Source organism: Myotis lucifugus, unplaced genomic scaffold (assembly GCF_000147115.1).
Source record: "Myotis lucifugus unplaced genomic scaffold, Myoluc2.0 scaffold_165, whole genome shotgun sequence".
Classification (NCBI taxonomy): domain Eukaryota; kingdom Metazoa; phylum Chordata; class Mammalia; order Chiroptera; family Vespertilionidae; genus Myotis; species Myotis lucifugus.
This window is the reverse complement of record NW_005871213.1, coordinates 2816884-2838950: the sequence shown is the minus strand read 5'-3', so window position 1 is coordinate 2838950 and position 22067 is coordinate 2816884.

Below are 22067 nucleotides of genomic sequence, written 5' to 3'. Positions count from 1 at the left end.
AAGTCCATAATTTATTCAGATTTCTTCAATTTTCTCCTAAGGTCTTTTTCTGTTCCAGATCCCATTAAGGACACCCATTACCTATGGTCATCATGCCTCCTAATGCTCCTCTTGGATATGACAGTTTCTCAGACTTGCCTTGTTTTTATGACCTTGACAGTTTTGAATGCAGGTCAAGTATTTTGCATGATGCCTCTCCATTGGAATTTGTCTGGTGTTCTCATAGGGTTATGTGCTTGGGGGAGGGAGGGAGAATCACTGACATAAAGTGTCATTTTCATCACATTCCATTGAGAGTATACAATCCACATGATTTCTGACTATTGATGTTGACCCTGATTACCTGGTTGAGATAGTTTCTCAACATAGAAGTTGCTCTTTTTTGCCTTCCCTTCCCCTTCCAAACTGTACACTTTGGAACATATCACGAAGCACAGCCCAAACCTAAGGAGTGGGAGTTATCCCTTCTCTTTCAGGGGGGAGTATGCACATAGTTTATTTGAAATCCTTCTGCATGGGAGCGTTGTCTCTTCTCCCCCATGTATTCATGTATGCAGTCATGTGTTCAAGTAAGAATGGATATTTCTTTCATACTTTGGGTTATAATCCAATACCTCATTCACTGTGTTGCCCTGATTGCTCCAGCTTTGGCCATTGAGAGGTCTTCCAGTTGGCCTCTATGCACTTTGGAAACACTCCCACCGATACCGCATTCTGTTTTGTTTTTGTTTGTTGGAGTACTAGAAGATGCTTCCTACTCATATATATTTTTCCTGCTTCAGTTCTAGAATCAGCCATTTCTCCAAAGAGCCCTGCTTCCTTTTATTGGAGAATGGTATTAGAACTCAATATCTGGGTGGTGGGTGGGTAGGGTTTTTTATAGAGCTAAATATTCATTTTCCATAGAATGCAGCAATCCAATCTGAGGTATTCACTCAGGTGAAATAAAAACCTATGTTCATACAAAAACCTGCATGTGTATGCTTAGAGTGGATTTTTTTGTAATCACCAAAATCTGATTGGGTTTGTACAAAACCCAAATATACCTCAACTAAGGAAATGATCTACCTACTATAAGATTCTCTTCATATAAAATTCTTGCAAAACCAAAACTTTAGGAACAGACAAAAGATCAGTGGTTGCCAGGATCTGGGGGTTGGACTGATTGATGACAAAGGGGCACAGGAAAAATTGGGGGGATGATGAAACTGTTCTATACCTTATTGCGGTTACATGATTTCACACATTCATCAAACTCACAAGAGCAATGAACTAAAGAAGTGAGTATTACTGCATGTAAATTATACTTTAATATTTCTAATTGTAATGAAAGTAAAGTGACTATTAATGTGGGGAAATGCTTGTGTTTCAAAGGAGGTGACAGAGGACAACATATGGTATGTTCTCAAGTACTGAAAAGTGCTCAGGCATAGATGAAGGGATGAAAAATTTAGTACAATCTTCACAATTATCTGTGTGTAGAAAATATTATAATACATAAAATATTTTATTTTATTGACATTTTATTATGAAAATTTATAATGGTAGAACCAAATTAGCATAAAGGAAAACTCTAAAGTCATACATAAATGCGAGGGAGCTCTTTAAATGGTTGTCCGTGTTTCCTTGTGTCTCATTCACTGGTGTGCCCCATGGTGTCTGTGTGACATACAACATAAAGCAGGTGTGGATGCAAGCAGTAGGAGCCCTTTGAGTGCAGATAGTCTCACTCACAAATCCCTGTCAATTGAAAATTTCTTTAATGGGCTGAAAGCGATGCTGTTCCCTTTTATCGTGTTCCTGACCTTCAGCGATCTTCCCTCTGCTGACTGGGCACAGGCTAGTCTTCATTTTAACTGCTGATGAAGTCCAGCTGTCTCCTGGTTGTACCCACGAGCCCAGGGCAGCAGATGGAAGAGTGTGGTGTTCTCGTTCACAGCTCATTAAATCATGGAATCCTGGCCCAAGCTTAATATTTCACCGGCAGGCGTTAGTTGAGCATGAATTTGCATTTCTTCCTCTGGGATCAGTAGTTAATAGTAGATTTTAATATGTAACCTGCGGGTGACCCACAGATATCTGTTAAGTGGAACTGAAAGAACACTTCATCTTCTCACCCCCAGCCAGGGCCAGGCTGTAAGCTTCTGGAGAGGAGGTCTGAGTCTCTCCGTGAAGCAACACCCACCTGGAGCATCCTCCACTGTGCTCTGCTTCTGCATTATTCACCGCCAGCAAATACTAATTGGGCATCTACTATGGGAAGGAGTGGGGCTTGGTCCTAAAGAAGCTATAGGATGAACAAAAGAGGTGCATGCCTTAGGGAGCTCACAGTCTAGTAAAGATATAGCCAGAGTCTCTCTCACACACACACACACACACACGCACACCACCAAAATATGACATACAGATGAGAACCAATGGACAAGTACTAGAGAAGGGCTGCAGGATCAACTCCCGAGTTGGGCACTCAGCATAAAAAAACCCAGTAAGGATAGCTCAGGGCATGGGAAAGTGTATTTTGAAGCGTCCTGATGCCAAGCTAAAAGTTCTGTCTTATCTTTTGGCTTTAGAAAGGCACTGAAGCTTTTCAGCAGACTCATGAGCAAAGCTGTACTTCAGGAATGTTATTCCAGCAGCCCAGGCTGGACGGAGTGGGTGGGCAGTAGAAATAAAAATTTCAATAAAACAATTGGAAGATGAAGATGACAAGACCAGTTAGGATACTACTGAAATATTCTGGATGGGACACAGTGGAGCCTTAGCCATAGGCACAGGCAATCAGATATTGAGTATAACACAGTGGAGAGATATTCAGAAGACGTAATCATGAGGATGTGATAACTGGTTAGATGTAGAGTTGAGATGTATTGGAGAGAAAGGGAATAATTTGCAGCTGGCCTTATCCCCTCCATTTTCTATCAAGTGTAACTCAAGGTCTATGACATTATTTAAAAGTGAAGAACAAAGCCCACTTTCGATAGATAATCCTATACAAGAGCAGAAACTGGTAGGAAACATGAAGGCAGGTCACAATGTCCAATAAATCCCACCACAATGCCCAAATTATGTCCAACTGGTTCTTGTTTTTCCTGGGGACTACAAGAATCTTTATATTCTCCCCACCAAATGCCTCGCAGAGCGCTTACCCACTGAAGGCATAGAATATGTGATTCTAGAATGGTGCTTTAGCCACAAAGAGTGGTTAAAATGAAAGCACTCTTGTCCAGTAAAAGGAGACACCATTATACCCCGATCCAAGCTTTCCATATTTCCTTTCCTGGTAAAGCTGTGGGGCCCTTGCTGGTCTGCAAATGATTAATCTGCTTCAAATCCTGCCAAACGTTGGCCCTGCTCTATCCAGACACTAGACTATAAATGGCTGAAGGAATAACAGGAAAGGAGCAGAGTTGAAAGGCCACTGGGCGACTGTTTTTCTTTAGCTCTGTCTGAACTGAATAATCAGCCAACTGGGTTTGGCCCAGCCACGTCCACCCCACCTTTTATTACTCAGAGAGACAGCTCATGTGACCTCATCTCAGAGCAGTCACCGGGTCTGGCAAAGTTCTCAAGAGTCTAAAGCACCTCCGTATATATTTCCCAGACTGATACTGCTGTTTATGTCTTGCTAAGCCACAAAGAAGAACATTCCACTCTGCAAACTCAACTTATTATGTTTGGGCTTTTTTGCGAGAAAGGGGAAAAAATATATAAAAACTTTGGTGATGTCTCATTTACCTGATCCCATTCTGGTGGAGATCTTTATTGCTTACCAAAAGCTCTGTGCTTTCTTACATTCCCAATGCCTTGACAGCTAGAGAAGGCCACGTGACTGGTTCTGGCCAACAGACATTGAGCAGAAGTGAAGTGTGTCTTTTCCAAGCTTTGCATTTAAGAGCCAGTGCACAGCCTTCCAGCTCAGTCTTCCTCTGCCAGCTCACCTGGAAGCCATGTTTTCCACATGGTGTAGCTACAAGATGCAAGAAACTGAGATCTTTAAGTCACTGCTTGAAAGGGAACGGTCCCAGAGAGCTACCAGACTCATGAGTGAGAAATGAACCTTTATGTATTAAGCCACTGAGGTGGGGGGGGGGGGGGTTGTTTGTTACCGCTCTAAAGCCTGACTATCAGAAACACTAAGCAAAAAAAACACAACGGGGACTTAGGCCTGGGGTTGTCACGAAATTGCTTCAATCGCTGATTCAAGGTAGAGAAAGAACCCAGCAAGAATCCAAGCCAGGTCAGAGCAGGGCTCAATCAGCTCGCGTGACTGCAGAGCTCCTGGGCTCCCCACCTTACTGCCACTTTGGTGCTGGGCTACTCCCATATCCTCGGATAGCTGTGAGCCAGGGATGGGACTGAGCAGCCTAGAGGCAGGTAGCCTGGTGGAATTAGAACAGATGGAGTAACTGTCATCACACCAAATTTCATAAGCTTTTCCATGCTGCTAAGCTTCCTAAAACATAATAGCTTTCTCTACGACTGATGTTGCACAGCCAACATGCTCCGCATGCCAGGCACTGCGCTGGGCCCTAGGGAATTATAACTATATCAGTGGCGAAGATAGAGCCCCATTTTGGACTAAGCTTACATTCCAGACCCAGTGCACCGCATACCTGGGCTATAGTCCAGCTTTACCTTAAATGTGACCTTGGGCAAGAACCCTCCTCTATCTGTATTTCATTTATTTGACTATAAGATGGAATATGTGGATTTGATAATATCTAAAACACTCTATAACTTAGGCTACCTCTGAAAGAATTATTTGGAGGTCTACAAAAAAATTGCAAGACTACCAGATGAGGGTGTCCACTCCAGAAAAGTACATAGGAAAGTCTGAATACCTAGAGCAGAGGGCTTCTGAACACCTTGCCTATACCTATTCACCAGGTTCTGCAAGGCCCAATAACACCACTGATTCTTTAAAGATGTTATATTATAAAAATATTTTCTCCTTTTTTCTCTGGGTAGATGTAGACCATTCCCCCAATAAACTGGCTAACTTTGAAAATAATCATTCCTAAAACATACTCAAAGGAAGACACCTTGAGAAAGCATGAGCCCTTCTCTTCTTATATTAGATAACTAGCTTCAGATAACAGCTTATCTGCACTGAAGGAGAATTATGTCCTCAGGAGTCTCTATAACTCTCAACTACTAGGCTCATCTTCAGAGAGTTTGTAACTAAAATATGCATTGTCTCTGTAAATTGTTATGCTAGTATAGATTTTTTTCTGACTATATAAAAGTTCCCAATTTCCATGGCACTTGCTGGTCAGCCTGGTCTTTTTTATATACCTATTATCAGATTAATTCAAAGCTCATGTTGAATCTTGTTTATGTTCCTCAAAAGGAACATTCTGCCTTTTATTAAAGTAAATACCTGTGAAACATAACAAGGATGGCTTTTATAGATGATCTACCACCCAAATTCAATTTACATTCTGCCTGGTGCCTTATCTCCCCTAAAATCATTGTGTAGCACAGGATAGGGAAAAGGACATGGTTTTGTTGTTTGACAAATGTAGTTTTCAATTATCAGTCCAGAAAGTCATTGACTATATGACCCTCAGCATGACACTTATGCTCTCTCAGCCTCAAGAAAAGTGGCATGCCAATATCTTGCACACATTTTACAAAAATTATGTGTCCACCACACATGTGGTGTTCAAAATCGTATCTAATATTATAGAAGGTTAGAGCCAAAAGCATCTTAGAGCTCATCTAGCCTGACTTCCAGCTTTCAGAGGTGGAAACGGGACTCGAGAGGAAAAGGGACTTGCCTGGATCTCTTGATGGTTTGAGAATCCCTTAAAAATCTACTACAGGGTTGCATCTGCCCCACCTCTTCCCTGCCCAAGACCCGCCAAAGACATCCTGATGGACAGTTCCAGTGTAGACACTGTCAGTGACATCTTACTGGGCCTCCATGAAGCTTTTGTTGTCTCGGCCCTTCTAAAACCTCTCTGCCCTCTCACTCTCCTGTAGCATCAGGTCCATCTCATGAGATCTTTGTCTCCCAGGGTTTCATCCTGGGCCACTGGTTTTTGCATTCCGTAGAACTGCATTCCCATTTTCTATGCCACCTATGATAATGACTCTCAGACTTGAACTTCCATCCCAGAGCTCATTCCCCCAAGATCTAGGCAATTAGCTTCCACTGGCTGCTCAACATAGCTGCCTGGGTGTCTCTTGGCCACTTCACATTCAATAGCACTGAAAGTTGATGGCACCACCATCTACCCAGACACTTGATCTAGATGCTTAGGGCTCTTTAAAAGAAAAAAATATTGCCGAAACCGGTTTGGCTCAGTGGATAGAGCGTCGGCCTGCGGACTGAAGGGTCCCAGGTTCGATTCCGGTCAAGGGCATGTACCTGGGTTGCGGGCACGTCTCCAGTGGGAGATGTGCAGGAGGCAGCTGATCGATGTTTCTCTCCCATCGATGTTTCTAGCTATCTATCTCTCTCCCTTCCTCTCTGTGAAAAATCAATAAAATTTGATCTAGATGCTTAGGGCTCTTTAAAAGAAAAAAATATTTCTCTTTCTCACTGTCTATACCACACCCTGTCCCTATATACTGAATATTTCTGAAATCTATTCCGTCTTGTACATCAGTGCCACCACTGCTCTTGTTTAGGCCTTCACCATCTTCCTCTAGAATTACTTCCCCATTTCCCCACCTGGTCTCCTTGTCCTGAATATACACCATTCAAACCCATGGTCCACAGCAAGCAGCATAATTTATCTAAAGCAGAACCACTTAAAGTGTGGATTTCAGATGAGTGATCAGGTTTCTGGACATGATAAAATAAGAAAGTCGTGCCAGAATGTGAATCAACTACATCATTTGCTTGCTATTTAGTTCAGCTGACATTTTTTTAATAGCAAGACATTCTCCATGAAAGAAGCATTATGATTTATATTCTGCCACAAGCTTCTTACATCATCACAGAACTTTGAATAGTACTGCTCTCAAAAAGTCCAGTCCCCAGTGTGGCATGTAAGGGCATTCACCCAACCTGATTCACACACTAGAAAAACATCCACTGAGGATCACCCACATGACATCAGCAACAGCGGAGGGTTTTCAGTGGACACTCTCTCCTAAAGGGGAGAGGACACCTGACCAGGAAACTGGGCTTAGGCCATTTCTCCTCTGTGATTCTCTCAAGAATCCTTTTGTCCTCTGTCTCAATGGCACCAAAACTTTGCAAACATAAGTTTTTCTATCAAGAAAAAGCCCTGCTCAGTCTTTACAAGAGAGAATTCCCAGGAGAAACAGACGAGTGAGCAATGCCCCTACTGGATACTCCTCAGAGGATTTACAGATAAATAACCCTAGTGCCTCCAATGGCCAAATGCAGCCCAGACCTACTACTGTATCCTTTTACTCAACACTTAGAAGAGCTGGGGTTGTTTTAATAGGGAACAAAACATACTACCTTCAAAAACTCACTTCGAGGTGTGTCAAATAGAGAACAGGCTGCTTTAAATATTTATTTATTTTTAATGTATTTTTATTGATTTCAGAGAGGAAAGGAGAGGGAGAGAGAGAGAAACATCAATGAAGAGAGAGAATCACTGATTGGCTGCCTCCTGCACTCCCCCCCTCCACATTGGGGATCGAGCTCGCAACCCGGGCATGTGTCCTGACTGGGAATTGAACCATGACCTCCTGGTTCATAGTTCGACGCTCAAACACTGAGCCATACCAGCCAGGCTGCTTTAAATATTTAGAGCTGAGCTGGGACCCAATATTCATAAGACATTTGTCAAATGCATCGTCATTCGCCTGTGATGAGCAGCAGCCAACTCAGAACAGGAAGTAATTTTCAATTAACTGATCACACAACATGCCTGCGCCTTTTTAGCAATAATCACTCAAACATAAATACTCTTTTCCTTAATGAGCCAGATGTCTTTGGAGCCTATTTGGAACTAAAGTTAGTGTATATTCATGCAATTACATCCCCATTGGTGAAAGTGTCCCTGCTGCCAATGGCCTTGGGCACCTGGACCCTCAGCTGCTGATATCTGGGACCCATGACATCCTGGCTAGGAAGAGGAAGTTCTTGGGTAGCTCGCTAGCAGAGAGAGATGCTGGGGCAGAGAAAAAACAACATAAGGGGAAGGGGAAGTTGGGGAAAGAGGGTACATACTTTGATTCTAAGGAAGCCTCATTCCCCAAGCATCGCTCAGCAATGGATTAACAGAGGCAAAAGGTGTGACAACAGATTATAAAGTCAAAGCCATACCTAGGGCATATACCTAGGTTGCAGGTCAATCCCCAGAGGCAACCAGTTGATTTTCTCTCTCACATTGATGTCTCTCTTTCTCTCTCTCTCCCTCTCTCTCCCTCTCTCTCCCCTCAAAAATCAATTATTTTTTTTAAAAAAAGAAGAAAGTCAGCCCCAAGTATAGCCAATTGTCAACACTGTACTCCCTCTGAGCTCCTCCTCTGTCTCAATTCCACAAGCAAAATAAAATCTTCCAAACCATTGTCCACCGTTATCACTGTTTCATAAAGTATGTCAAACTAGGACCATCTTTAAAAAGAAAGATATATATACTAGAGGCCCAGTGCATGAATTCGTGCACAGGTGGAGTCCCTTGGCCTGGCCAGCGATCGGGGCCAATTGGGGCTGTTTTGCCCAGTCCTGATGGGGGCCAATCAGGGTCCACTGGCTGGGGGCAGGGGCCGATCAGGGCTGGCCAGCCGGGGGGAGGGACCGCGGGAGGTTGGCTGGCTGCGGGAAGTTGGCTGTGGGAGCGCAGTGACCACCAAGGGGCAGCTTCTGCATTGAGCATCTGCCCCCTGGTGTTCAGTACTCATCATAGCTACTGGCCGGTCGGCCAGTCGTCTGGTCGTCCAGTCATATGGTCACTTTGGCTTTTATATATATAAATGCAAACTCCTTGTAGGGTGGTCATGCCAAATAAACAACTCCACCATAGGTGTAGCCCAGTGATGGCGAACCTATGACACATGTGTCAGAGGTGACACACAAACTCATTTTTTTGGTTGATTTTTCTTTGTTAAATGGCATTTAAATATATAAAATAAATATCAAAAATATAAGTCTTTGTTTTACTATGGTTGCAAATATCAAAAAATTTCTATATGTGACATGGCACCAGAGTTAAGTTAGGGTTTTCAAAATGCTGACACGCCGAGCTCAAAAGGTTCGCCATCACTGGTATAGCCCATCACACCACTGCCAGTTTCCCATGATGTGTCACGTTGAACCAAATACTGGTTTATGGACAGAACTAATCTGTGATTACTTTCATCTTCTTCATTTCAAATCTCATTTCTGATTTCTCCCTCTAGAATCAGGCCTGGCACTTGCAAATAACTGATACTATTGGAGCCTACCTACTAAGACTTTGTGAATTCCAGTCCAGGCTCAGCCACCATCGCTCTGATCCTCAGTTCCCTCATCTATAAAATGGGATAATAATCTTGGTCATATCTATTCTTGAGGATTTTTTAGAGAATTACAGGAGATAACAAATATAAAAAATGCTTTGCAAGTTGTAAAGTGCTCCACACATTTGCATGTAGTTGTAACAAAAGGCAGAGCTAGGGATTGGGTAGGGCACTCAGTTCAGCCCCTCCTTGGCCCTGACATGCTCCATCCCACCCTCCCCAGTACCACTGGTGGGCGGGGCTGGGCTAGATCCCACTCCAGGATCTAGCTCAGCTGCAGGTCTCAGTGGGCTGGGATAACTCAGGGAGCAGCTGAAACATTTTCAAATGCACATCCAGCTCCAGATCCAATCTGAACTGGCCACCTAATTCTTGTTATCTTCCATTTGGAGCATGCTAGGAATGGCAATTACGAAATTTTAAAAGATTCACTGGCACCATTAGAATGAAATTCATCTTCAGAACAAAGAAGACTTGCTTGCTTTTGCATACAAATAAAACCCACACAAAAGCCTGGGATCCCTTCCATTTCCTCCTTGGCCCATTTTCTGTCCTCTAGAAATACAAGTAATTCTGAGAGGCAGCCTGCTTTGCAACTTCATTCTTCTGTGTTGATAATAGCCTGAGCGCTGTGGAGGGAATTAATGAGGGAAATGCTATATTGAGAATTAGTAGGGCTTGTCACAATAATAACATTTATTCAATGCCTGCTACGTACAAGTGCTTTTTCTGTTATGTCATTAAATGGGGACAATAATTCTGTAGAAAGTAATGGCATCCCCACTTCACAGAAAAGAAGGCTGAGGTATGGAGAGGTGAGTTCATTTATCCAGGGAAACACAGTGCTGGGACAGAATGGACATGCTGGGTGACTGAGCCTGTGCTCTTTCCAAGACACAAATGGAACTTTCCCTCAAAAAAAAGGGGGGGGGGAAGGAAGTCCTCTGAATTTCACAGCAGGTGTGTCAGGGGCATAAGTCCTAAAGGTCAGAGGGGTGAGGCCAAGTTTGTCCTGAGACCTCCTGCCTAGACCAATCGTGGCAGAACCGGCAAACCAGGGTTCTTTCCACATGACTTCTGTGCACAGGAAGACATTACGGAACCTGAGTGAGAACAACAGAGAGACACTGAATTTTAGAACAGAGATGAAGGGCCCACACTAACACAAAGGCACCCCATTATTTTTACGCGTATGCTCCGGCACAGCCAGGCCTCGGCTCGGTGGCAGAGTTGGCCAAGTTGTCCCCTCTGCTGGATAGTGCGTTGAGTGAAAAAAGCTTTAGACTTGGGGTCAGACAGACTGAAACCCCAGCTCCACTGTTTACTAGCGTTGTGACCTTCAGGAAAGTACTTAACCTCTCTGAGCCTTAGCAGGGTTACTGGGGTGAGTAGATGACATTTTAGCTTCCACATGGTATCAGGCGCATACAGGTAGGAAGGGAGCGCAGTGGGAGGCAAAGGTGCGACAGGAATTAAAAGGAGCAGAACACCCCAGCTCTTTTAAGGTGTTGTCACACCTTTGCACCTTCCTGCTCAAGGTAGGAAGGCCTGTGGAGGTGCACCCAGCACAGAAAGGAGGGACGCCCTGATGGGCTGGGGCTGGGCCCTCCCTGCCTCTGGCAGCATCCTGAACACAAATTAGGCAACATTCCCCACACACACATCAGCTCACTCCATCTCCACAGGAGTGAGGGTTTAATATTTTGATGGGGTATCACTGAAGCCCTAAGCCAAGCTCTGGCAACATAATTCAAAGCAGCTAATCTCTATTTCACTATAAAGCATAAATTAGAAATGATTTTAAAAAAGATTAGGAGACACCCAAGTCATCTTAGGGATGCTGATTCATTTGTCAACTTTCCAATCTTTTAAAAGTAAAAGCGCTGCGATTTTGAGTAAGTCCTTCGGGAGAGAGAACTGAGTGCCCGTCTTAAGCACTTCATAGCTTTTTTATTTGTGGGACTGAAAATGCCTCACAGGCAGAGGGTTGCATCTGCTCTTAATAGTTCCAGGTATTTGAATATACAATACAAATAACCAGATGCTGGGAAAGGACAGTAAGTCTCTCACACATATGAGAGGAGGCTTTAAAACAACGACTGTTTCCAAGAACATGCTCCACTCACTTAATTTGAACAGTAGAGAGCAGCGGACTGGGCAGGGGTGCTGTCCTCAGTTCTCCTTCCTCGGGACTGTAATTCTCCTCGCAGTCTCAGCAAGGATGTGACTGATGACAGTCTGCTTTTCTCCACTCTCTTTTCTCATGCATGTGACCCCTGGCCATCCACCTGTAAGATCATCTCCAGCCCCTTCTTCCAGGATCTGCGCAGGGGGCACGTGGACAGCTCCAGCCCCTCACTGCTGGTCCAGCCCCAACCTCATGCCCCACAGAAGGTGCTGAGAAATTTGCTTCTTTGTTGTTGTTTTAACTTTTTATTTTGGTGCAATTTTAGACTTCACCCAGCTTGCCATAATGTTCACCTCTTATATAACCAGAGTAAAACTATAAAACGATCAATCCAGGAAATTAATGTTGGCGCAATACTAGTAGCTAAACCACAGACCTAGATTTTGCTATTGCAAACAATGCTGCTGTGCCTAGAATGGTGCATGTGTGTTTGTGTTTTCATTTGGCTAAGATATGCCTTCAGGGCAGATTCCTGGAAGAGATTGTTGGATCAAAACGTACATGCACATGTGGTTCCATCAAGTGTTACCAGATTCCTCCCCAGGTGGGTTGTACCTATTTGCAGTCCCACCAGCAATGACAATAGTACCTCTTTCCCCACAGATCTGTCAACATGATGTGTTAAACTTTTTAATCTTTGCAAATCTGATGGAGAGATAGGGTACCTTGTGATGTTTTAATTTTGATCTCTCTCATTATGAGTAAGTTTGAGTGTCATTCATGTCTGAGGGTCATCTGCTTTGCTTCCATGACTATACCAAAAAAAAAAAAAAAGGCATGGAAGACACACGTGGTCAAAATATCCACCCACCCCGCCAGGTGAGGACGGAGAGTAGCGGTCTCAGATTCTCTGGCCCAAAGACAGTGAACATTGGCAGTCACTGTCCCTCTGCTGGCTCTTTGTCTCAGGACCCTGGGAATGTCCTGCTCAGCTAACAGATACCAGGGGCTGTCCTCTCTCCAAGAACTGAACCTATGGGACGAGCCTGGCTTGGGGTCAGTTGAGCCTGGTACTACTTCCAAGCTATATGTTTTGGGAAAGTTATTTCATCTGCCTGGGTCTTGGTTTTCTCATTTTTAATATGGGAATAAATGAAATCTATCTATTTCACGTGGATGTCACAAATACTAAATGAGTCAAAGAATACAAGGCTTGTCCTCAATGGCCAACAAGTGAGGGACCTTTGGTAAATGCAAGTTGTCCTGCTGATATAAATTGCTATGAATTGTGACTAGTATTGCAGCAAAAGCTTTCATTTTGAATGAGCACTTACCTCAGTAGCTATCTGGAGGTAGAGTATTAAGAAGTTGAAACATCTGCCACACAGCAACCCCCAAAATGAGAGCACCCAGTTTTTCCAAGTAGCTGTCCTTTGGCTGCCATGGAAGCTGCTGGGTGAACCAGAAGATACAATGGTGTGGGGTCAGGAAGACAGTTTTGAATACGGTTTAAAATTGAATACTTACTTGATTTGGGGAAAATTCCTCTAATCTCCCTGTACCTGAGTTTGTTCTCTTTAGAGATAAAAAATTACCCTGTACTAAAGGGATTCTGTGAGATTTAGTGTAACATGTGTAGCACAATGCCTGGCACAGAAGCGTTCAAAAATTGAACATGATATTATTGTTATTGTTGCTCGTGCTATTGATGTCACTGTTGTTTTGCAGCCAAGAAGCATGGCCTCTTGTGTCTAAATATTTTATTTAGCAGAAATCTGAGAATGCTTTCCCTGAGTATGTTTGCACAGCATCCTATTAGCAAATTGACAAGTCAGCCAGTGACTTACGGAAACCACCAGCTGTGCTTAAAGAAATCCAAGGCCTGAAACACAGTCAGGAGAAGCAGAAGGCCCCGAGGTCAGGCTCCACCCTGAAGGCAGCCAAGTGGGTGACACAGACACTTAAGCAAATGAAACAACCAGACAAGGTAGTCAATCAATGTGGATGGGGGCCCCACAGTTAGTGTAGTATGTCCATTTCTCCCAGACAGCACCTGTTCATATGGGGATTTGGATTCCCACAAACCCAAGATGGGGCAGGCAAGAACAAAGTACTCGAGGGGTCCTGAGCCAAAGTCCTGTGAGATACTTTGCTAAAGTCAAGCTAGAGGGACAGGGTTTGGTGCATATGCCTAGGGCAGAAGCAGAGCTTCAAAGAGAAATCACTGTGCAGAGTCGGGGCTGACGCAGAAGAGGAGCCGAGTAGAAGCAAAGCAGGGGGAGACAGAAGATTGCCGAAAGCCAGGCTCAAGGTCTCAAGTTTGCCCTTGTTGGCATTCATGCACATGAGATAGAGTCCTGACAAATTCCGGGGCTACTCACTGGGCACAGAACCACACACTTCGCATCTCAACTCTATTCAATTTCCCTTCTGCTAACTCATTTTTGTTCTTTATTATTATTATTAACTTTATGGCATTTGTTTGTTCTAAATTTATCAGTTAAAGTCCTTTGGGGACGCAGTTAGAGCATGAATGCATATATTGCCATTAATTTTAATTCTGTCATGTTGGGTAGATTTATCTTTGTAAACTCTAACACTGATCCAAGCTATACTAAAAATATATATTTTTAAGTGTATAGCTATGCATATTTTCCAATTTATTTTACATTTGCCACTGTTTTCTCATCTAATTATTCTTATCTTCCTGTTTCTCTTATCTCTCGTTCACAGAGTCCTGATCAAAGTTGTTAGCTGGGCTTGGAACATGTTGGTGAAATAATCCCTTTGAACTCTGTAAGCTACCCCAATTTTGGGGTGTAGATGAGGTGGCATGCTGGTAAGTAAACAATTAAATAAATGCAGCCTATTTCTATAGTAACAATAGAGTACCATTTACTGAGTAGCTGCTATTTGCTAAGTTCTGTGTCAAATGGTCTTCATATTTGTTTAATGTAACCCTCATGATAACCAAAATGGGTGGATTTTGTCATCCCCACTTTACGGTACTGATGGGGAAACTGAAGATGGAGGTAGTTGCACAGGTCACTCAGCTAGTATCAGATCTGAATCCGAGATAACCAAACCCCCCAATTCTGGTCTTTTCTGTAACATGCGAACACATACACACAAATGTGCACATGGGCATACACAGACACCTCCCCAAGAACAGAAATAGTGCAAAGGGCTGGAATATGCAACAAGTTCTCCTGACTTCTTCAGGGAGGTCCCCAAGGTCAGCGTCTCTCTCCTAGAACTCAGACACGGAGAAATAGCTTTCTGCTCCTCTGTCGTCTATCTCAAGGTCATTCCCAACTCAGACCCACCATTCACTGAATTGCATGTCTCTTGAGAATTCACAGACACAAGTGAGAAATGCCCATAGGGCCTTCATGTGCACTGCATGCCTGAGAAAGGGGTGGTGGTCACACCTCACGTTCTCCCTGTCTTCAGATTTGTCAAAACTGGGACCCAGAGTGCAACTAAGAATGAACTTGTCAATAGCCTTCCCTGATGAGACTTGTTGTCTCAAAATTGGTGCTAGGCTTACATGTATGGATTCTTTTCCTTCATTGGAGCCCTAAAAAGCTAGATGGCAATAAGAGACAGCAGAGTGCCACTTTCATTCCTGTGACCAGACCAGAAGGTGGGTGGAGCTACAATGTGAAGACACTATGTTCTTCTCTGGCCCACTGCCTGGAATTTAGCCTTCAGGATTCTTTCAGGGGAGGAAGTCTAAAGGCTCTTGGTTCTTTATGAGGCCTCTGGCGGCGGGGGGGGGGGGGGATGCTCTTAGATAAAGGGACGTTTATATTCAATGAGGATTAGTTCCCCGAACTCCTTCTAATCCTGGTTGAACTCCTTCTAATCCTGGTTTTTAGCTTTGACTAAGCCCCTATGAGAAACAGATGAGTGATCAGGATAGGAGGAGTAAGGGATGAGAAGTTAAGGAAGAGCTGGAGAAGATAGGTTGTGCCTGGAACCAGCCCTGCCTTTCACCTTCCTATTCAAGTCTCTCTCTTACTATAAAAGCTATAAGGTCATGATTAACTGAACTCACCATGAAGGTGTGGACTTAGAGGTCTGTTTGTTGGTTCCAAAGCATTTATTCATTTGTTCACAAAATCATTCAATTGTTTTCATTTACTTGTTGGAAAAATATCCACTGAGGACCTATTAGTCACTCTTTAAAATCCCACAATCTAAGAGACAGGTATACACACTTTACAGTGGGAGTAAATACAGCAAAATATAGAAAAGTAACAGATGATACATGGATGGATGAATGGGTGGATGGGTAGATGAATGGATGGATAGGAAGGAGAGAAATAAAGAGGGAGGGAGGGAAATAAATTAATATAGGATAATTATGTATCGTTTTTTATTTTTAAGGGAGGATGAGATAATTCTTGAGCTGATTCATAAATATTGAATAGGAATGAACTAATGAGAAGTAGGTAAGATAGCTATCCAGAGAGAGGGAGCAGTCTGAGCAAAAGCATGAAAAATCAGGGGGCAGGGGGCAAGAGAAGGGAGGTGGTGTACAAAACAACAGCACTGTCGGTGTGGCTGGTTAGTAGGGCTTAAGGGGCAGATCTTGGCCAGGTCCGAGAGGCCATGTGAACAGTGTTATAGGGTCAGAACTGCACCCTTGGACAATGGGTACAATTGATGGATTGAGAGCAATGGTGATATGATCAGAGAGAGAAGTCAGTGTGGTCTAGGGTAAGCAAAGAAAACTTCCTGAAGAAGGGATATTATGCACCTGTGTTTGATGGTAAAGATAGAAGGAATCAAAAATTATTCAAAGAATCTAGGTAAGTTGTGACCATATCACCAACTTTTCTCAATACAAAGAAAATCCAACTCATTTTCTCAACTCTCCATCAATGATATAGACAAGCAAAGGTGTTGCCATTCTTCACTATGATATTGACAAAAATTCTGATCACTAAATCTGCAGCTAATAAGTAGTCATACCCTGTAGAAAAAGGAAATAAACCATTTAATAAACAACCAGAAGTTTCAAAGAGGTTGCCAGGGCATATAAGTAATAAACAACTGAACCACAATTGAAACCCAGGTCTGACCTCAAGTCCAATGTTCTGTATGATTAAGTACCTGGCCTCAGCTGTGACACAACATACAATGTTCTCTTTTTATTCACTCTCCAGTTTCTTCTGACTTAGTAAATTCTCTCCTCATCTAAGAAAATGTCTATACCCACCCTAGCTCACAATGATGCATCCCTCAAGAGACCCTTTATATTTCAGTCTAAATTGTGCAATCCCCATAAATTAGTATGATATTGTCTTATATTTGTTCTTCCTATCCACACACTCAATCTCTAGATTCTTGGGAGTACAGGGACCTCATGGGAGACAATTCATACTCTCAAGATGAGAAGAAATATAAGAGACCCTTAAACTGCCTTCCTTCTGATCTACTTTTTCAAGAATGTTTTTGGAATAAACAGCTTCAGAAGATTGAGTGTCTCCAGATAGTGTCTTCCAAAACAAAGGGCAGCTTTGCTTACAGTCCAGTATAGTAATGTCCCCCTCTAGGGCAAAGGACAGACAGACTACCTCCCATTATGAAAGACTTGGGTTCCCTCAGCTCAGATGTGCTCTTCAAGTGCATTTTGCACCACCCTCTGGAAATGAGCTTAGGAAACAAGTGTAAATGCTGATACTCTAGTTACTGCCATTGCTATGATTAATGAACTTTCCTTTGCCTCTGACCCAGGAATTGTGTGTCCTCTGCCAGCATCCATGAATCTATGGCAAACTAACTTATTACTATGCAAGTACAGTAAAATTTCAGACACTTCTCAGTTCTCAATGGAGTCATATCTATCAATCCTCCAGTCTTCTCTACCCAAGAAAGTCCCTGTCTCAACAATTACAGCAGTGTCAAGAAATAAAGAGCAACCAATTCTCAGCATTCAAATTTGGAAGCCCTGCTATTGGTAAATGCTAAAAACTCAGGCTCTTAAGACAGTCAACATATTTTCAATTAAATTTCTAAGTAACCACTAGTCATATGACTTAAATTAGTATTAAAGCAGTATATTTTTAATAGGCAAGAGCATGAATTCTGAAGTCAAACCAGGTACCTGGGTTCAAATCTTAGCTTGCTAATTACTGTGTGACTTTGGGAAAGTTTTACAACCCCTCTGTTCTTTAGTTTTGTCAATGATAAAATGAGAATGATAGCAGTACTTCACTTCATGGGGCCGTTCTAAGGATTGAGTGGATTTATATAAAGCACTAAAACCAATGCCAAGCACTCATGTAATATTATTATTGTATAGCTGCCACTCCAAATACAACAGCACATATCAAAGACATCAAAACTACTTTTAAAAATCCACGTTTACTAGAAGTGCTAATTGTAGACAATTTCCTGAGATGGACTGAAATATCTAACCATCAGGAAGGAAGGATTCTTGTCCCAGGTGAACCCACACAGCCCCATTGTAGAAGTCTGGTGCTCAGAGAGGGATAGAAACCCTCGCCAACATTTTTATGGACCGTGGTGATGATTGTCAGCACCCATGTACCATGTTTGTGAGGCAGTTATTTTGGGTCCACGTTGTTTTGAGAATTCCTCATTGTTTGATGAGGCAATATTGGATTCACAAACATCAGCAAGTCTGTAGCTACTCAAGGATGTTCCCGAGGTACAGGCAGGGGTCTCCTGCCTCACGATGCATATGATCATCAGGGGAAGAGGCAGAGGTCTGTGTCCACAATCAGTCAAGGGTAGAGGAGGCTGCTCTTGACCTCAGAGCAACACTGGCATTTAATATCATGCAGATGAAGCAACATGAGTTTATCAGGCAAAGGATGATGTGGACAGCAAGAAGATTATAAGTTTGAATCATCTTGTTTACTGTCCACACTATACAGATTCATTAAATAGATGTCAGAAATACACATGAGAAGGTGGTCATCTAAAATCTGACTATGAATCATGCCATAGCTTAGGTTTGACTCCAGGCTCCCAGTGTTACTTGATAACTCTTGCTATGAAATCTGGAGGAGTGATGTCTGATCAGGCCTACATCAGCCAGCTGAGGCCATGAACTCCAACAGCCTGACCTGTCCAGGTCCTCCCTGCAGGGCTGACAGCAGGTGGGGCTGGACCCCAGCTGGTTAGTGCTTTCCTAAGAGGCTGGCTGGTTGGGATAGGCTCACATTGAAAATGGTGTGAAATGAGAAGACACATTGACTAAAGGTATGAGGGCACACTGTAGTGAGGAAAAGAGAAATCATTTGCCAAGACCCCAGGGCAGATGGTGAACAAAAGTCAAAGCTGAGGGTCAACAGCAAGATCACACCCAGATCTATCGGAAGCTGGAAGGAACCAATGAGGGGGGTCTATCGCTGCAGACTTTCAGCTCATTTCCATGGGCTGGCTGGGCAGTCAGGCTCAGCCAGAGGCAAAGGTCATAGCAAACATGTCCCACTCCCACTTCCTGCCCAACAAAGCCAACCAACTCCCCTGAGAGCCAGGAAAGGTCTATGCAGAACCCTCTGCAGGTGGAGTGAGATGTCTCTCAGTGGCTCTCAAGGTTTTCTCTCGCTAGGCAGTGGGAGAGATGAAGATGAGGACTGGGAGTGTGTGACATTCCATGAGTCATCTTCCCTAGGACACCATGCACTGTACACCGGGACTCTTCCCTTGCTTCTGGAACCTGTTGGAGTTGGCCCAGGGAAGGAAGGGCCCAGTGTCTGACCCCAGGCCTTACAGTCCTCTATTCAGTCCATGATTAGAACTGCTCAGGCTAGAGTCATCATCATCCAAGGAGAGAATCCCTTGCAGCCACAGATTTGCTGACAGAATTTATGAATCCATCATTAGCTCTGCAGAGACAATGAGGCTATTCTTGCTGGCACGCGGGGATGGATGCATGTGCTGTGCATGCTGACAAACATCCTTTACAGTTTATAAATACCACAGCACGTGCTCCCTCCTCCAGTGGAATAAATCCGGTTCGCCTGCTGCAGACACGGCGCAATTTCATCAGATAATTGCTACTGGAAAAAGAGCTCTGTGCGTGCTCATACATCTGGCCTTCACCGCCGTGGAACTTTTCCATAAAATGTATACTCACACCGGAGGCTGGCAGATTCACTTGGCTAGAAAGCTGAGTTCAAATAAAGCTACACAATGCTGCAGGGACCAAATGTTCTGTTCATTGATTTTTTTTTAATGCAATAAAGTCCATCTGTACACACACACACATGCAGTTACTTCTTCTCTTTGTCTTCCTTATCAAGAAAGGAAGACCCCATGAAGTGTTTGTAGAATATACTTGAAGCATTTTTATATCCTCACAACTATGACCTTATTGTTTCCTCCTTTTTCAACCTCAAGACACTGAGGCTGAGAGAGGTGAAGTGGCTTCCCCAAGGCATTCAGAGAGAAACAACAGGTCTGGGATGCAAACAGAAGGTATTCTGACTCCAGGTCCACTACTTCTTCCCATCTTCACATCCATTGCATCTCAGTGATGTTTTCTGTTTTTGCAAAACATTTATAATACACTTAAAAGTTGTTCCAACATTAAATGTGATTTGTCTATTCTAGATTTGTATATCTTGTCATATGATGATATTTCATCAATTACCTTTCTGCTGACACCTGTAAATGTCTTGACAGTCAAATTGTGTTTGAGTTTATGCATATAGGACAATCAGACAGAAAAATACCTGGTCCTGCATGGTTACCACTGAGATAAGCCAAAAGGAAGTCTTGCATTGTAACACATGGAAGACCATCTGTGGAGTGCACACTATATTCCAAGCTCTGCACCAGATATGTAATATAGATTAGCCAATGTAATCCTTACACTATCCCTATGTGAAGGTCAGTATCAACCCATATACAGATAAGAAGACTGAGGCTTAGAGAGTTTAAATGCAGACTTTATCCCAACCAATAAGATGCATTTATATTAACACACTGTTAAAATGAAGATTTCTTAGTAGCTGTGTAACTTTGGTGTAGTAGGCTGAATATCAAGCCCAAATTCCTAGAACCTGTGTTACCTTTTATGACAAAAGGGACTTCGCAGACGTAATTAAATTGGGGATCTTGATATGGGAAGATCACCCTGGGTTATCCAAGTGGCTCCTAAATATAATCACAAGTGTCCTTATAAGAGTGAGGAAGAGAGAAGTGTGACACAGAAGAGGAGAAGGCACATTGGAATGATGCATCCACAAGCTAAGGAATGCAGACAGCCATCAGAACTGAAAGAGGCACCCAACGGATTTTCCCCTCTCCCATCCCACTAGCCTCTTAAAGGAACTAGCCCTGGAACATCTTATTTTTAGCCCCCGAGACTCCGTTCAAACTTCTATCCTCCAGAACTGTGAGGGGATAAATTTCTGTTATTTTAAGCCACCATGTTTCGGATAACTTGTCACAACAGCCCTAGGAAACTAATACTTGTAGGAAGGAACCCACCATCTCATCTAGTGAGAATGAAAATTGACCAGAAGATCCTGAGATGGCAGCGTAGGTAAATGTCTACACTTGCCACCTCCCACAACCACATCAAAATTACAACTAAATTACAGAATAACCATCATCCAGCACTGCTAGAAAGCTGGCTGAATGGAAGTCCTACCACTAGAGAAGTAAAGAAGAAAGCACACAGAGACTGGTAGGAGGTGAGAAAGTTCTAGGGAGGGATTGCCAGGTGGCTAAACCCAGAAGGAAGACACTACTCCACACACTGCTGAGTGCTCTGGCAAGCCACCTCCAGGAATCAATACCTGATAACACAGCTATATGCTCCAACCACAACCGCCCACAGTAGAAGGGTCTAGGTTTGGAAGCTCACCTTCAGAACCCACAAGATTCCTAGATTCTTATAGGAATCTGCGTCTGCCGCTGGGCCAAGGAAGGGTCAGAGCCTGTTCCAGTTGTCAAGAACATCCTAGAAAACACTGCTCTAAACAAACAAGTCTGTGTTGTGGATAAAGAGAGCGAAGGTACCTAAGCCAGCATTTTCCCCTTTTGACTCACATACTGGAAAAGTCAAAGTCTGACAGAGTTTGTTGCACTTTGATTTCAGATGATCTCTGTCCTGAAATGCCCTTAAACCCACTCCAAGCACAGCAGAGCAGTGCCATGCTGTGGTCAAGGCCTGGGCTCTAGATTCGCTCCAGGTCTCAGCCCAATTCATCCATCACTGTGTGACCATAAGCAAGCCCCTCTTCCTGTGACCATCGGTTTCCTCATCTTAAAATGGAGACAGTAATAAACCCTTGGTCCTGGGAATAGTGTAAGGAATAAATAAATGAGATTATATAGGTAAAGCTCTTCCATAGTAGCTCACTGTTATTGCTGTTGCTGTTATTACTACTTTATTATTTTTTATATGTTTTTATTGATTTCAGAGAAGATGGGAGAGGCAGAGAGAGATAGAAACATCAATGATAAGAAAGAATCATTGATTGCTGCCACCTGCATATCCCCTACTGGGGATCAAGCC